Raw genomic sequence first — 14,044 nt, 5'->3', positions numbered from 1 at the left:
GAAATATGTAAACATACAGCATAAAAAATGGAAAAACTACATAAAACACATGTAAGATTACTATTTTTCACTTAAAAAAAAAGACGGCTTATCTCCATAATGTAACATTACCGTTTTATAAAAAAACAAAAAAACATTATATATAATTTCGAAAATAATAAATATATGTAAAACATACAACATAAAAATGGAAATACTACATTAAACATACGTAAGATTACCATTTTACATTTAAAAATAACAATAATATGTAAACATACAACATAAAAAAATGGAAAATTTACATTAAACATATGTAAGATTACCATTGTTCACTAAAAACGGTTTATCTTCATAATGTAACGTTACCACTTTATAAAAAAAAGAAAAAAAAACATAAATATAACTATTTGACTATTTGTCCAAGTTCTTCTATTAAACATTGCCGTTTTACATTAAAAATGGAAAAATACGTAGATATTTAAACATCTATCTTACTAATAAAAGGGAGCTTTTGAGGCTCCATAGGGCGTCCACATAAGCGGAAAAAATTTCTCCCGAAAGATGACACGTGGCATAAAATATAGTTTTACATTTTAATATTACTTATTTTCGAAAATTGTAAGAAATATGTAAACATACAGCATAAAAAATGGAAAAACTACATAAAACACATGTAAGATTACTATTTTTAACTTAAAAAAAAAGACGGCTTATCTCCATAATGTAACATTACCGTTTTATAAAAAAAACAAAAAAACATTATATATAATTTCGAAAATAATAAATATATGTAAAACATACAACATAAAAATGGAAATACTACATTAAACATATGTAAGATTACCATTTTACATTTAAAAATAACAATAATATGTAAACATACAACATAAAAAAATGGAAAATTTACATTAAACATATGTACGATTACCATTGTTCACTAAAAAACGGTTTATCTTCATAATGTAACGTTACCACTTTATAAAAAAAAGAAAAAAAAACATAAATCTCTACTAATAAAAGGGAACTTTTGAGGCTCCATAGGGCGTCCACATAAGCGGAAAAAATTTCTCCCGAAAGATGACACGTGGCATAAAATATAGTTTTACATTTTAATATTACTTATTTTCGAAAATTGTAAGAAATATGTAAACATACAGCATAAAAAATGGAAAAACTACATAAAACACATGTAAGATTACTATTTTTCACTTTAAAAAAAAGACGGCTTATCTCCATAATGTAACATTACCGTTTTATAAAAAAAACAAAAAAACATTATATATAATTTCGAAAATAATAAATATATGTAAAACATACAATCTCTACTAATAAAAGAGAACTTTTGAGGCTCCATAGGGCGTCCACATAAGCGGAAAAAATCTCTACTAATAAAAGGGAACTTTTGAGGCTCCATAGGGCGTCCACATAAGCGGAAAAAATTTCTCCCGAAAGATGACACGTGGCATAAAATATAGTTTTACATTTTAATATTACTTATTTTCGAAAATTGTAAGAAATATGTAAACATACAGCATAAAAAATGGAAAAACTACATAAAACACATGTAAGATTACTATTTTTCACTTAAAAAAAAAGACGGCTTATCTCCATAATGTAACATTACCGTTTTATAAAAAAACAAAAAAACATTATATATAATTTCGAAAATAATAAATATATGTAAAACATACAACATAAAAATGGAAATACTACATTAAACATACGTAAGATTACCATTTTACATTTAAAAATAACAATAATATGTAAACATACAACATAAAAAAATGGAAAATTTACATTAAACATATGTAAGATTACCATTGTTCACTAAAAACGGTTTATCTTCATAATGTAACGTTACCACTTTATAAAAAAAAGAAAAAAAAACATAAATATAACTATTTGACTATTTGTCCAAGTTCTTCTATTAAACATTGCCGTTTTACATTAAAAATGGAAAAATACGTAGATATTTAAACATCTATCTTAAAATATAAAATATAGACATTAACTAAATGTAAAGTATAAGAAAGAAAAATACTCTCAATATATAAAAAAATAAATAATAAGTAAATATTATAAATATACGAATTATATATACAATAATAAGTAAATGCACAATTTAAAAAAAATGGAAAGATTACATTAAATATTAAACATCTATCTTAAAATGTAAAATATAGATATTAAGTAAATAGAACGTATAAGAAAAAGAAATACACAACTTAAAAACAATGGAAAAAGTATATTAAGATTTTAACATCTATCTTAAAATGTAAAATATATATATTATGCAAATAGAAAGTATAAGAAAAGGAAATACACAGTTTAAAAAAATGAAAAAGTACATTGGTATTTAAACATCTATCTTAAAATGTAAATCAATCTTAAAATATAAAATTATTAGTAAATAAAAAGTATAAGAAATAGAAATACACAATATAAATAAAAATAAATAATAAGTAAATATATAATATAATCCCGAAAGATTGACACGTGGCATAAAATATAGTTTTACATTTTACTATTACTTATTTTCGAAAATTATAAAAAATATGTAAACCTACAGCATAAAAAAATGGAAAAACTACATTAAACATATGTAAGATTACTATTTTTCACTTCAAAAAAAAAGACGGTCTATCTCCATAATGTAACATTACCGTTTTATAAAAAAAAACAAAAAATATTATATATAATTTCAAAAATAATAAATATATGTAAAACATACAACATAAAAATAGAAATACTACATTAAACATATGTAAGATTAACATTTTACATGTTTATTTTAAGAAAATAATATGTAAACATACAACATAAAAAATGGAAAAACTACATTAAACATATGTAATTACAATTTTTCACTAAAAAAAAAGACGGCTTATCTTCATAATGTAACATTACTATTTTGTAAAAAACAAATTATATATAATTTCGAAAATAATAAATAATATGTAAACATACAACATAAAAATGAAAATACTACATTAAACATATGTAAAATTACCATTTTACATTTAAAAATAAAAATATTATGTAAACATACAATATAAAAAAAAATGGAAAACTATATTAAACATATGTAAGATTACCATTGTTCACGAAAAAAACGGTTTATCTTCATAATGTAACATTACCATTTTATAAAAAAAAAAAAAAAACATAAATATAACTATTTGACTATTTGTCCAAGTTCTTCTATTAAACATTGCCGTTTTACATTAAAAATGGAAAAATACGTAAAAATTTAAACATCTATCTTAAAATATAAAATATAGACATTGACTAAATATAAAGTATAAGAAATAGAAATACTCAATATAAAAAAAAAGTAAATATTCTAAATATATAAATATAAGAATTATATATACAATAATAAGTAAATTCACAATTTAAAAAAATGGAAAGAGTACATTAAATATTAAACATCTATCTTAAAATGTAAAATATAGATATTAATTAAATAGAAAATATAAGAAAAAGAAATACACAACTTAAAAACAATGGAAAAGTATATTAAGATTTAAACATCTATTTTAAAATGTAAAATATAGATATTACGCAAATAGAAAGTATAAGAAAAGGAAATACACAATTTAAAAAAATGGAAAAAGTACATTAGTATTTAAACATCTATCTTAAAATGTAAATCAATGTTAAAATATAAAATTATTAGTAAATAGAAAGTATAAGAAATAGAAATACACAATATAAAGAAAAATAAATAATAAGTAAATATATAATATAATCTCGAAAGATGACACGTGGCATAAAATATAGTTTTACATTTTAATTTTATTATTTTCGAAAATTATAAAAAAAAAATATGTAAACATACAGCATAAAAAATGGAAAAACTACATTAAACATATGTAAGATTACTATTTTTAACTTAAAAAAAAAGACGGTTTATCTCCGTAATGTAACATTACCGTTTTATAAAAAAACAAAAAACATTATATATAATTTCGAAAATAATAAATATATGTAAAACATACAACATAAAAATAGAAATACTACATTAAACATATGTAAGATTACCATTTTACATTTTTATTTTAAGAAAATAATATGTAAACATACAACATAAAAAATAGAAATACTACATTAAATATATGCAAAATTACCATTTTACATTTAAAAATAACAATAATATGTAAACATACAACATAAAAAATGGAAAAACTACATTAAACATATGTAAGATTACCATTGTTCACTAAAAAAACGGGTTATCTTCATAATGTAACATTACCATTTTATTAAAAAAAAGAAAAAAAATATAAATATAACTATTTGACTATTTGTCCAAGTTCTTCTATTAAACATTATCGTTTTATATTAAAAATGGAAAAATACGTAAAGATTTAAACATCTATCTTAAAATATAAAATATAGACATTAACTAAATATAAAGTATAAGAAAGAGAAATACTAAATATATAGAAAAATAAATAATAAGTAAATATTATAAATATATAATTATACGAATTATATACACAATAATAAGTAAATGCACAATTTTTAAAAAATGGAAATAGTACATTAAATATTAAACATCTATCTTAAAATGTAAAATATAGATATTAAGTAAATAGAAAGTATAAGAAAAGGAAATACACAATTTAAAAAAATTGAAAAAGTACATTAGTATTTAAACATCTATCTTAAAATGTAAATCAATCTTAAAATATAAAATTATTAGTAAATAGAAAGTATAAGAAATAGAAATACACAATATAAAGAAAAGTAAATAATAAGTAAATATATAATATAAGTAAATACCAAATTTAAAAAATGGGAAATTAAATTAAGATTTAAAAATATATATTAAAAATTAAAATATAGATATTACGTAAATAGAAAGTATAACAAATGGAAATATACAATTTAAAAAAAATGGAAAACGTACATTAAGATTTAAACGTCTTTCTTAAAATGTAAAATAGAGATATTAAATAAATGAAAAGTACAAGAAATGGAAATACATATACACGAAAATAAATAATAAGTAAATAATGTGAATATATAATATATGAATTATATATGTAACAATAAGTAAATACACAATTTTTTTTAAAAAAATGGAAAAAGTTCATCAAGCATTAAACATCTATCTTAAAATGTAAAATATATAATATAAGTAAATACACAATTTAAAAAATGGAAAAATTACATTAATATTTAAATATCTATTTTAAAATATAAAATATAGATATTACGTAAATAAAAATATAAGAAATGGAAATAAACATTTTAAGAAATGGAAAAAGTACATTAAGATTTAAGCATCTATCTTAAAATATATTTCTATCTTAAAATGGTAGTAAATTATATAAAAATGGAAATACCACATTAAACCAAAAAAAAATTAAAAATGTATAGTTTTTCATCAAGAAAGTCCCTATAAAACTCATTATTCCATCCACATCAACCTCACACTATTAAGGAAAATTTAAAGCACTCGAGCAAAAAAATGGTTTCACCATCAACTCTTGCCGTCCCAGAAACCTTTAATGACCTTGAATGAGATTTTTTTATAACAACAAACTTTTTGTTAGGTGGATTCATTGTTGGAAAATCCGCAACTTCCAAAAGCCAAACTTATTCATGGGAATTGAATTGCTTTTCATAGACTCAAAGGTATTCTTACAAATTTAAATTAATCTAATCCATAATTTTATTGTTAATATTCATACTAACTCTTTCATGATAAAACCATTTCAGTTAATAAACATTCAAGCGTTTATCCCGAAACACTTTATTCATCGCCGAATCAGGTATTGGTTCATGTTGGTTTAGTATTGTTTTTGGTTTACTAACCGGTTTAGGATGGTCCTATTGTAAATATAATTTAAGTTGGTTTAGCATATATTATGTTTAAAATAACTTAAATTAAATAATAATAATATTATGCTTAAAATATAATTTTAGAGAGTTTTCAAATATAGTTTACAGAACAATATAGGTGATGAATTTAATTTATTAAATTCGTTTATTACTTAAAACTAAGTTTTTTAAAAAACATACTGAGTTATAAATATCAATGATGGATTGGTGAGTATAACATGAAGAAAAAAAATATAAATATCTGATTTTCATGATAAGAAATTCAGCTTTTATTTAGATACTCAATATATAATATCTTAAATTATTTTTTAAAAAATATACATAATTTATATATATATATATATTAATCTTCCAAACTTAAACTATTATATTATATATGAATAATGTTTTTAAATAAAAATAATTTCTGATTTAAAATAAAAATAAAAATAACAAATGGTTATTTTCAAATAATGGATGTAATTTACATTATACTATCATTTAACAAGTATTAGATACGTTTTGATATATCATTATTTTCTATTTCCAGAAAACAATAAATTGTTAAACATCAATATCATCTAAGTTAAGTATACGAACAACACAAATTCAAACATCACAAAAAATATTTACATAACCATTATAATACAATAATTTAACAAAAAATACAATAAAAATATTAAAAAGAATAGTTATATACTTAATATTTGAAAATAAAAGATATTTTTGCTAAAATTGTACTTTCCTGGCCAAGGAGATCGACCATCTTTTTACGGATCGATCGAATGTTGAGCATGTGGTCGATCCGAAAATACACTGGAGTTTAATAAAATTTCTAAAATATTTATTCCAACACTCAAAAGATAGTTTTGCTAAATATGATAACTAGATAGCCAATAAAATTACAAAAAAATATTTAAATAGTAAAAAATATGTTAATTTAACGTGTTAAAATTTAAAAATAAATTTTAATTATGACATGCATTTAACATTTATATAAATATATATCATAGCCTAAATATAAATAATTTAATAACTTAAATTAGAAAAAAATAAAAATCCCGGGCGTAGCCCGGGTTAATCTCTAGTCTCTACTAATAAAAGGGAGCTTTTGAGGCTCCATAGGGCGTCCACATCAGCGGAAAAAAATTATCCCGAAAGATGACACGTGGCATAAAATATAGTTTTACATTTTAATATTAATTATTTTCGAAAATTATAAAAAATATGTAAACATACAGCATTAAAAAATGGAAGCGTCCACATCAGCGGAAAAAATTTATCCCGAAAGATGACACGTGGCATAAAATATAGTTTTACATTTTAATATTAATTATTTTCGAAAATTGTAAAAAATATGTAAACATACAGCATTAAAAAATAGAAAAACTACATTAAACATATGTAAGATTACTATTTTTCACTTAAAAAAAAAGACGGCTTATCTCCTTAATGTAACATTACCGTTTTATAAAAAAAAAACAAAAACATTATATATAATTTCGAAAATAATAAATATAAGTAAAACATACAACATAAAAATGGAAATACTACATTAAACATAAATATGTTTGACTTCTCTACTAATAAAAGGGAGCTTTTGAGGCTCCATAGGGCGTCCACATCAGCGGAAAAAATTTATCCCGAAAGATGACACGTGGCATAAAATATAGTTTTACATTTTAATATTAATTATTTTCGAAAATTGTAAAAAATATGTAAACATACAGCATTAAAAAATGGAAAAACTACATTAAACATATGTAAGATTACTATTTTTCACTTAAAAAAAAAGACGGCTTATCTCCATAATGTAACATTACCGTTTTATAAAAAAAAACAAAAAACATTATATATAATTTCGAAAATAATAAATATAAGTAAAACATACAACATAAAAATGGAAATACTACATTAAACATAAATATGTTTGACTATTTGTCCAAGTTCTTCTATTAAACATTGCCGTTTTACATTAAAAATAGAAAAATACGTAAAGATTTAAACATCTATCTTAAAATATAAAATATAGACATTAACTAAATATAAAGTATAAAAAAGAGAAATACTCAATATATAAAAAATAAATAATAAGTAAATATTATAAATATATAAATATATGAATTATATATACAATAATAAGTAAATGCACAATTTTTAAAAAATGGAAAGAGTATATTAAATATTAAACATATATCATAAAATGTAAAATATAGATATTAAGTAAATAGAAAATATAAGAAAAAGAAATACACAACTTAAAAACAATGGAAAAAGTATATTAAGATTTAAACATCTATCTTAAAATGTAAAATATAGATATTACGCAAATAGAAAGTATAAGAAAAGGAAATACACAATTTAAGAAAATAGAAAAAGTACATTAGTATTTAAACATCTATCTTAAAATGTAAATCAATCTTAAAATATAAAATTATTAGTAAATAGAAAGTATAAGAAATAAAAATACACAATATAAAGAAAAATAAATAATAAGTAAATATATAATATAATCTCGAAAGATGACACATGGCATTAAAATATAGTTTTACATTTTAATATTACTTATTTTCGAAAATTATAAAAAATATGTAAACATACAGCATAAAAAAAATGTAAAAACTACATTAAACATATGTAAAATTACTATTTTTCACTTAAAAAAAGACGGCTTATCTCCATAATGTAACATTACCGTTTTATAAAAAAAACAAAAAACATTATATATAATTTTGAAAATAATAAATATATGTAAAACATACAACATAAAAATGGAAATACTACATTAAACATATGTAAGATTACCATTTTACATTTTTATTTTTAGAAAATAATATGTAAACATACAACATAAAAAATGAAAAAACTACATTAAACATATGTAAGATTACTATTTTTCACTAAAAAAAAGACGGCTTATCTCCATAATGTAACATTACTATTTTGTAAAAAAAAAATTATATATAATTTCGAAAATAATAAATAATATGTAAACATACAACATAAAAAATGGAAATACTACATTAAACATATGTAAAATTACCATTTTACATTTAAAAATAACAATAATATGTAAACATACAACATAAAAAAATGGAAAAACTACATTAAACATGTGTAAGATTAACATTGTTCACTAAGAAAACGGGTTATCTTCATAATGTAACATTAGAATTTTATTAAAAAAAGAAAAAAAAACATAAATATAACTATTTGACTATTTGTCCAAGTTCTTCTATTAAACATTGCCGTTTTACATTAAAAATAGAAAAATACGTAAAGATTTAAACATCTATCTTAAAATATAAAATATATACATTAACTAAATATAAAGTATAAGAAAGAGAAATACTCAATATATAGAAAAATAAATAATAAGTAAATATTATAAATATATAAATATACGAATTATATATACAATAATAAGTAAATGCACAATTATTAAAAAATGAAAAGAGTATATTAAATATTAAACATCTATCTTAAAATGTAAAATATAGATATTAAGTAAATAGAAAGTATTAGAAAAGGAAATACACAATTTAAAAAAATGGAAAAAATACATTAGTATTTAAACATCTATCTTAAAATGTAAATCAATATTAAAATATAAATTATTAGTAAATAGAAAGTATAAGAAATAGAAATACACAATATAAAGAAAAATAAATAATAAGTAAATATATAATATAAGTGAATACCAAATTTAAAAAATGGGAAATTACATTAAGATTTAAAAATATATATTAAAATTTAAAATATAGATATTACGTAAATAGAAAGTATAACAAATGGAAATATACAATTTAAAAATGGAAAACATACATTAAGATTTAAACATCTATCTAAAAATCTAAAATATAGATATTAAGTAAATTAAAAGTACAAGAAATGGAAATACATATACATGAAAATAAATAATAAGTAAATAATGTAAATATATAATATATGAATTATATATGTAATAATAAGTAAATACACTATTTTTTTAAAAATGGAAAAAGTTCATCAAGCATTAAACATCTATCTTAAAATGTAAAATATATAATATAAGTAAATACACAATTTAAAAAATGGAAAAAGTGCATTAATATTTAAATATCTATTTAAAAATATAAAATTTAGATATTACGTAAATAAAAATATAAGAAATGGAAATAAACATTTTAAAAAATGGAAAAAGTACATTAAGATTTAAGCATCTATCTTAAAATGTACTTCTATCTTTAAATGGTAGTAAATTATATAAAAATGGAAATACCACATTAAACAAAAAAAATGTATAATTTTACATCAAGAAAGTCCCTATAAAACTCATTATTCCATCCACATCAACCTCACACTATTAAGCAAAATTTCAAAGCACTCGAGCAAAAAAATGGTTTTACTATCAACTCTTGCCGTCCCAGAAACCTTTAATGACATTGAATGAGATTTTTTTATAACAACAAACTTTTTGTTAGGTGGATTCATTGTTGGAAAACCTGCAACTTCCAAAAGCCAAACTTATTCATGGGAATTGAATTGCTTTTCATAGACTCAAAGGTATTCTTACAAATTTAAATTAATCTAATCTATAATTTTATTGTTAATATTCATACTAACTCTTTCATGATCAAACCATTTCAGTTGATAACCATTCAAGCGTTTATCCCGAAACACTTCCTTCCTCGCCGAATCAGGTATTGGTTCATATTGGTTTAGTATTGTTTTTGGTTTACTAACCGGTTTAGGATGGTCTTATTGTAAATATAATTTAAGTTGGTTTAGCATATATTATGTTTAAAATAACTTAAATTAAATAATAATAATATTATGCTTAAAATATAATTTTAGAGAGTTTTCAAATATAGTTTACAGAACATTATAGGTGATGAATTTAATTTATTAAATTCGTTTATTACTTAAAACTAAGTTTTTTAAAAAACATACTGAGTTATAAATATCAATGATGGATTGGTGAGTATAACATGAAGACAAAAATATAAATATCTGATTTTCAAGATAAGAAATTTAGCTTTTATTCAGATACTCAATATATAATATCTTAAATTATGTTTAAAAAAATATACATAATTTATATATATAGATTAATCTTCCAAACTTAAACTATTATATTATATATGAATAATGTTTTTAAATAAAAATAATTTCTGATTTAAAATAAAAATAAAAACAACAAATGTTTATTTACAAATAATGGATGTAATTTACATTATACTATCATTCAACAAGTATTAGATACGTTTTGATATATCATTATTTTCTATTCCCAGAAAACAATAAATTGTTAAACATCAATATCATCTAGGTTAAGTATACGAGCAACAAAAATTCAAACATCACAAAAAATATTTACATAACCATTATAATACAATAATTTAATCAAAAATATAATTAAAAAAATATTAAAAAGAATAGTTATATACTTAATATTTGAAAATAAAAGATATTTTTGCTAAAATTGTACTTACCTGGCCAAGGAGATCGACCATCTTTTTACGGATCGATCGAATGTTGAGCATGTGGTCGATCCAAAAATACTCTGCAGTTTAATAAAATCTCTAAAACATTTATTCCAACACTCAAAAGATAGTTTTGCTAAATATGATAACTAAATAGCCAATAAAATTACAAAAAATATTTAAATAGTAAAAAATATGTTAATTTAACGTGTTAAAATTTAAAAATAAATTTTAATTATGACATGCATTTTAACATTTATATAAATATAAATCATAGCCTAAATATAAATAATTTAACAACTTAAATTAGAAAAAAATAAAAATCCCGGGCGTAGCCCGGGTTAATCCCTAGTCTATACTATACTAAAAGGAGAATATCCTCAATACTTAGCATGTCCACCTCAGCAAATTAAATCAACTAATCATAGAGCTTTATTTTGCCATGTCATACGTGTTCTTAGTCGAGACCTAATTTCACGGGCCTTTTCACTATATCGCTTGCCTCTTCCACTTCATCATTGTCGTTCCCGATTCCGTTTCTTGGAGTTATTACGAGCCATGCTATCTTTCAACCTTCTTTTGTTTCTCTATTTTATATAAAATTCTTCACAGAATCTTTGCTCCAACTAGAAAACTCCTCACCTTTCCCCTTTCCATATTCTCACTAGAATACTCAGCTAATCACAGAATCTATTCAATATTGAAATATTCTTCACACCGTTTAATCTCTGTTACTTCCAAATCACAAGTTCTCTGCATCAGTTACGTCGGCATTATATTCCTCTGCCATATCAGGTAACTTTTCAATCGCTTCTCCAATTCAATAGCTCATAAATTGAATATAATCAGCACAAGAATTTGTTTTCACAATACTATGATTAGCTGAGTATAGTACCAACTATGGATGTTGATGTTAGAATTACTAGGAGAACAAAGGATATGTGATCTGTAATTTTAAATAAATCTAAATCTTGCCTAAGAAAATTGAACCTGGATCCGGCCCTTAATTAGAGAAGGTGAATGGTCATTTGATTTTTTTAATCATTAATGAGCTACATTAGCGATAATTCACATTCATATGATTTAACTGATTTAATCAACAGTTTGGTATGTGGTAATGCAATTCAAATGGATTTGGGTTCAATCTTTTCCATTGTAGGAAGATATACAAAGCTTCTGGTAGCAAAGATTAAAAATGATGAGTGAGAGGACCTTACGGTCTTGGAAACTGGTGTTGCTGCTTTGGCTTTGTCTTCATGTTCTTTTTATCTATTGTAGCGGCTCATCTCAGTCCAGTTTCGTTAATGGTTGGTGTTACATCTCTATCTGTTTGTCTCCGTATGAAGATAATCTCATAATGGTTTCTCTTGATGAGTGTAGGTACCAAACCATCTTATACACTCCAAATCCGGCGCTGGAAAGCATAAGACGTAGAATAATATCCTATCAAATATTATCTTCTCGTAAATCATAATTTTTTTTATTATTTTTCTCTTTACATTTTTTGATTAAACAGAAATGGATCAAGTGAATGCTAAAGACATAATTGAACAGCATGCTTCTCTTCGATCATGCAACTTATGACAAGAACCATGTTCTCTTTCATTACAACTATCAAGTATGATCTCTTTGATACATGACACTCTTTGTAAGTGCTCTTTGTAGTGGTCAATAGTCACTCAAGTTCTTTTTTTTTTGTTGGCATACTTAATTTGAAGATATGGGCTATTGAGCTGGATTAGAAGAGAATTAAGCTGCAAATCTGAGATACTACCAGACAAGAGCGATTCCGGACTGTCACAACTGATTTCTCTTCGTTTTGATTTTACTAAATCCCAGATTTTACTTCTTGATCGATTCTTCTTACAGCTATATATGCATTATGTCTCTTTCCTCACTATGGTTGGAACCTGTAATACTCACCTATGTGGTTTCTTCTTATTGCAGCATAGTATTGTGGAGCCATGGGAATTTCGCTTGCGTTTGATATAACCGACGAATCATCTTTCAACAGTAAGTATTCTCTTTACTTATTTAACTTAACATTTTTATTAGTTAAATTTTAGGCTGCCGCATGCAACTGCTCACAAGTTAAAGTTGATCAATCCTACTCTTTATGATAGTCTTTGTGTAATTTACTATCTCCACTCTTCAAATTTTGCAACTTTTCAGTGGATAAGCTCTTACATCTTATGTGTTTTTTTCTAGCTTTGAAAAGCTAATTCAATTGTTTGAATAGTTAGCATTATCTTTTGTATCAGTTATTGGTTCTTTTCGATCAATCGGTTTGAATATCAGTTACTAATTATCTTTTTTAAAAGCCTAAGCATAACTTCTCTATGGATAACTTTATGGCGTGCTTAGTCTTTTAAGCTTTTGAATTGTATATGTTGATAGGTTTTGATAACTTATTAGTGTCTTTGGATCATTTTGTTAGAACCAAAACTTCATGATTTTCATATTAGTTAGTTTGTTTGTTATTGGGTACACTTCTGAAGCTTAAGTTGAAATGATTTCTTTCTTACTACTAGATGCTCCCATTTTCGTATAGTTTGCACACATATGCTTTATTATTTATATTTTGTGACCTGGTTATATGTGTGCGTCATGCAGAACAATGATAACTTGCTAGGAAGGTGATCAAAGATTTGATAACTGTAAATTTGAAATTGTTCTGAATTAGAGAAGACAACTGGTTATTTGATCAGTTTAATGATGAGATAAAAGTATTTTATTGAGCCATCAATAAGACACTACACTTGCAT

Source organism: Brassica napus, chromosome A7 (assembly GCF_020379485.1).
Source record: "Brassica napus cultivar Da-Ae chromosome A7, Da-Ae, whole genome shotgun sequence".
Lineage (NCBI taxonomy): Eukaryota > Viridiplantae > Streptophyta > Magnoliopsida > Brassicales > Brassicaceae > Brassica > Brassica napus.
The sequence above is the reverse complement of the archived record's forward strand: the minus strand, read 5'-3'. Positions refer to the sequence as shown.